Source organism: Pinus tabuliformis, chromosome X, assembly GCF_031772625.1.
Source record: "Pinus tabuliformis cultivar Carrire ecotype Pingquan chromosome X, CPIR1, whole genome shotgun sequence".
Taxonomy (NCBI): Eukaryota; Viridiplantae; Streptophyta; class Pinopsida; order Pinales; family Pinaceae; genus Pinus; species Pinus tabuliformis.
In genome coordinates, this window is record NC_142308.1 from 1,085,716,263 (window position 1) to 1,085,722,262 (window position 6,000).

The following is a 6,000-nucleotide window of genomic DNA, read 5'->3' on the forward strand; positions in this document are numbered from 1 at the left end:
GTAATAATCTTTTAAATCATATAGTGCTCTAGAATAAATTATAGTTGTTTGGAGAATAGTTTCGTCTAAGGAATACATTCTTTTAACTATGAATTTTATTTCTTGTCTTATAGGATAAACTTTTAGTTGGTCAATATTTATAAAAGCTAAAAAAAGATTAAGAAAATATATCTAAAATTACAAAAAAAAAGACAAGGCAAAGAAAGAAGAAAAAACAATCAAAAATATTTTCACACTTCAAACCATACAAAGAAATGTGTCAATGTTATTTTGAGAAGAAAACTCTATATTAAAAATATTTAAACACACAAATCCGATAACCAAAATAAGATAAATTATCACACTCCCAATATGATTAAAAAAAAGAGGTAAACACATGAGTAATTCACTATAAAATGTATTTTCAAATATTGAAAACCTATAGCGTTAGATTAGCTTTCAAATATTTAAAATGTACTTAAATTATCAATATTAATAAAAACAAATAACACATTTTTAATAGAAATTTACATACTAGCACAATTATATAAATTAAACGACTAGTAAAGTCAATAATTATCATTCCATAATAAACATCAAAACATATACTTCATAATACATCTCATGTTGCTAAAATTAAAAAAATTATGAAATTAAATTTATTATTATTATTATTCTTGTTATAAGTTAAACGTATATCCATTTTAGAAAGCATGGAATAAGATTTTTATCCATGATGATTTATATCCACTTTATTACCGAGTTTCATAATCTATAAATAGGCTATGCTACAATAAAATGGGCTAGAGCCATCGCTTCTCAATATCACATGCCAAAAAAACCATTACCCATGTTGGGTGTAGGAATTGCACTTGACAAACTCCTCAACACTCAATTGTCAACTCGAGGGTTCCGCAAACTTATAGATGAAGCATGCAATGATAGAAATGGTATGAAATTTTCCTACCTCTAATCCCACTTCTTAAAGGAAATGCTTTGCAGAATCAAAGAGAAATCAATCGGGAAGATAGTTGACACCTAAGAAACTATAGTGCTAGAATGTAAAAGACAATTTGGATGTAAATAAAGTAAAGAAGTTCCACACAACATAAACAATATTAAATGTTATGTTCATCTTCAGATGGATGACTAACAGTTTGACAAGTGGACCCTTGCAAAATTCTATCTTCGTTATGAACTTCCTTCCACACATTACGCACAACCTGTTATCCTACTTTAGTTCATCAACAATTAAACAAAGAGTTAAGGATCAAGACCCATCCTCATGGAATATTTATCTTCTCGGAAATCTCAGAGAATCTTCCTGGCGGTGCGGAATCCACTTGCACTAGTCATACTCATTCATAATTGATACTAAGTTCCATGATTACTCTAGGAAATTAATATGAGTTACAAGATATATGTAAATATGCATGAAATATATTAGAGTGCTATAGTGATAGGATTCATAATTTTGAATTGGCTGAGGTTAACTTTTGTAATATTGTACATACCTTTCATTTCTGCAAATGTTTTCCATATTAAAATTAAAAATTGTAAAGAGGATATGTCCTAAAAGAAATATCAAAGGACAAGAAAAATAAGAAAAGACCAAAAAACACAAAAAATATGAAAAAATATGAACCTGAAACAAAAAAAAACATCATGAAAGTCTGCAAGTCCGGGTAACACTACTTTTTACTTTACTATCTTAAATAATGGTTCTGTGCAGCTTGTCATACATGCCACAACCCATGATAGTCAAACTACTTAATCTTGACTATTTCATGCTTTGAATTTCACATTTATATCTAGAGAATAAAATTTGACCAAACACTTTAATATTGGCAGATCGTTAGAAGTATATAAGGTTAGAATTATATAGATTGTTTTATAAAATAAAAGGAAAGAAAAGGGATTGCTAGCTTAAGTGCACCCACCAAAGTGAAGAAAAAATGTTAGGGTAAGTAAAGGAAGGTTGTAGAAATACAAGTTATTTAGAGAATAAGCACTACTATCATGCTTAACTATGTGTTTCAATTGTGCAGGAGCAACTATCAATGAAAAAACCATGATCGTAAGTTGATTGGCCTAACTCCCCCTTCATTTCATTTCACCCCCACTATATACTCACTAATTTCCCTTTTACCCCTTCATGGCTAATGAAAACCCCTTTACCCTCATTTTTACTCCTACCCCTTAGTTTCACACATTTCCCTAGTCAATTACTCCTAAAATCCATTCTCGTAAGTGTGAAAACCCCTTCCCCCCTTTTAAAATCATGTTTTCCCTTCAATAATTACACAAAATCCCCTCTAAGCCCTTTAACCTAGCATTAAAAATCCCCCGCTTCACTAAGTCCACCGCTTAACCATTTTTCTGACTAAACCCAAATTTATCTCGGCAACCTGGTGAAGTAAACTAGCCCCGCTACTCCCAAAAATCCATAGTTTAATTAAATCTGTGATTAAGCATGGGTTAATTACTCTAAATAATGATTAAAACCAATGGGTTCCACTAACCTTTGCCCAATCATCTCACCACACAAATTTCCAACATGATGACCATCTGATCATCCACCCCGAGATCTAACGACCATCACCCATATCGCGCTTGCACAATGTGTGACCTTCAATGACCCGAGAGCACGTGATATGGGTAGTTTCAATGAGTTCCCATTTTCCTATGTGTCGTCCTTTAGCATAGATCATGTTACCCCAGCAAAATACTGCCCGACCCCCATAAGTAGTGTGATGGCCTCCAAAACCACTTCCCCACCAAAATCAAAGCCATCACTATTCATAAAACAGTTTTTCCCCGCCATTTTCCATTTGGTCATGGTTAAGAGCCTTATGTCCCCCATTTTCACCCTTTTTCACCCAAATCACATTGTTGAACCTTTGAGGCACCTGTGCATACTGAACTCCTGTGACCAACTGTCAACCATCAAATCCTTTCGACGCCACCACTGCAAAGCATCCTAGCTGCCAAAGTGCTCTGCAAACCCCAATTGAAAACCAATTGTAGCCTCGATTGTAAATTCGAGTTATTGAAGAAAAAAACGAGAATTGTCTCCTCTTTAATGAAATAATATTAAATTCTTAAAATAACTGAAAGAATTTAATTAATTTCAATTTAAATTGAGAATCTACCACCGCCAAAGTACCAGAACCATAACTTGCAACCTGCTAGTACCCTACCCTAGTTTCAACTACTCAAGTTTCACTCTCGAAGCCATATAAAGCCTAATTTTCCACATTTTATCACAAAAATGTTTGTCCCAACCTCTATAGATGTCAAAAAAGTGACAACCCCTCAATTAGACATTGACCACCTAGCCTTAGCAGATAGAGGTTTTCAAACCAAAGACAGAGTCACCCAAGACAAGCTTCTGAGAATCCATTGCTGGGCCAAGGATAGATTCCTGAACAAAGAAGATTATATCCACCTTTGGGACTCAAATCTACCCAATTATACATTCCCAAAAGCCCATCCATTCCCAGACATTGTACATTTCTGCCATGCATGTTAGATACCTAGCTAGAGGGCTATAATTGCCCAAAACCAAGACTTCTAGTTTTCAATTACTACTGAGTTGAGGGGTGCCATACTCCTAAGGAAATTCCATCCTATGCTTTTGCTATCTTTTGAGAGACTCGAAGGAGAATAATCTCCATGATCTCATGCATCTGAGGATTCACATTAGATAATTTTGTGGATGAAATAATCATGTCCTTCTTGTGCATTTTCACTCCAGGCTAGCCTGCGACCATTATATGTGATTATGCCCAATCCAATGCAGACAGAATGCATGAAAAATTCACTAGATTTCCCACATAAAGAGCCTTCAAATACTCTTCAGTAATGTTTCATATGTCCCTATATTACCAAATAGACAAGTTCCTAGTGAAGATTCAGAAAACAGATACTAGGGGAAAGGAAAGATCAGTCATCTACTAGACACCCTTGTTCCATAAGTATAACAAAAAATTCACATACACAGACTTCATAGAATGCTTTTTTCACCTGGTCATGAACAGGCTAAATTCTAGCACTCAACCTAGAATCAGTACTGAGATCAAGAGAGTATTGCAATTGGCGAAGAATAACAGAGTAGGAGACTGGTACCTCTACCCAAATCATACTGAAATTAGGATCTATGGCTATGAATTACCCCCCTACAAATTGCCTAAGTATCTTCCAATGAGATTATTTTCCCTCGAATACTTGAGGAAAATGATAGGTGTGGATGAGGTCCAGCTCTTAGCTTCTACGAAGAAAACATAGTTTAAAATGAAAAACCAAATGGCCCCATTCATCTGCAACACCAAAGAGGTTGGGCCTGAAGCTGATAAGATACTCCAAAAATTCAAATTCAAGAAGAGTTTCATCTAGCATTATGACCCTCATGAGGTTATAAGCAAACTCATACAAAAGGTCAAGATTGGACCTTACATCCACTACCCCATGCCTGACATTGAACAATATGCTAATCAGTTAGAATGGGTAGAGAACACATTGATAGATAATGACATCACATAGGTGTATGTGGAGAACACCATAATTGACTTTGAGAAACAATTTGACCAAATCTCTTTCTTGCAGGTCCTAGAGTTTGAAGAGCCCATGAATATCCCTCCCATCATTTAGACTCCTGTCAATGAGGAGAAGAATCCCAAAAGAAATAGGGAGGAAGCTTCAAGATTTGCTATGGTTACCACTAATTAACCGTTCCAACTAAGCAAATGGCACAAATTGACTCCATTGTCTGAACATGAAGAAAACATTACAACAACATAAATGATTGATACTGATGCAATGGGGCAAAGGAGTAGACAAAAAACTAATATTCTTGCATCAACAAAATCACAATAGCCTTCCTCTTCAAACACCTAGATCATACATAGACATAAGAGTGTGGAGGTGTCTTCCTTTGTTAGGTCAGTTGACAGGGAAGTAGATATCAAGGAAAGATTCAAGGAGATCAAAATGATGAATGAGAAGCTCAAGGAGGAAACTTATGCCAAGTACATGAGGATGACACCACTAAACCAGAGCAGATTGATGTCAACCTTTGATGTCAAAGAAGATAAAATGCAGGTGTCTTTCTTACAGGCTATTGTACAGTTGCCTAAAACCACAACAGACTATACTGAGACAAACTTTGAGGTCTTAGCCACGGATGTGCATCCCATAGATCAAATAGAATTTCACAAGTATGTTGGAGAGATGATATACTCCACCCTCACAACAAAAGCAATGGCAACATTCAAGCTCGATGACTCATTAAACAATGTGACAACCCAGTACAAACTAGAAACAACCTCCTCTAGTTCCAAAGACACAAGGATCAAATCCTTAGAAGACCTGATCATTGAGTTGGGCCTTGACCCAAAGGACATCAAGGCTACTGAACATTTGATTAAGAAGAAAAATGAAGACATTGCAGCCCTTAACAAACAACTCAAGTTGCCTCAAACACAACACTGTCAAATGAAAGAATTCCTAGAAAGCCAGAAAAATCATGGGGAAATGATTGACTTGGTGTTTTAACTTAATGATGAGTTGAAGGAAATGGAAAAGGAAATAGATAGCTTGATTCAGCTCAAACAAGCTACTCTATATAGTTCTCCTTCAACTGTCATTCCTACAAAAACCATAGTTGTGCCTTCCACATTCACAATAGCATTAGCTCCCACTGGTCCAATGGTCACTACATTCCCAGCAACAACAACAACTAGATAAACATTGACATCAACAAAAACAGGTACCACTGGTGATGAAACAAATAGGTTCATCAAGGCAATGGAAGAAATGTTCATTCAGACGAGTGAAATGAACAAATTAAAAGAGAAACATACCAGCCTCGAGACAGATTGTATGTTAGCCCACATCATGCACAAGGATGAACAACAGAAGGCTGCCACAATGAATGAGAGAGTGAAAATATTGGAGAAAGAATTGACACTAAGTGAGCCTTTGGGAAAGGCCAAGAAAATATTATGGGCCAATATCGTTGAC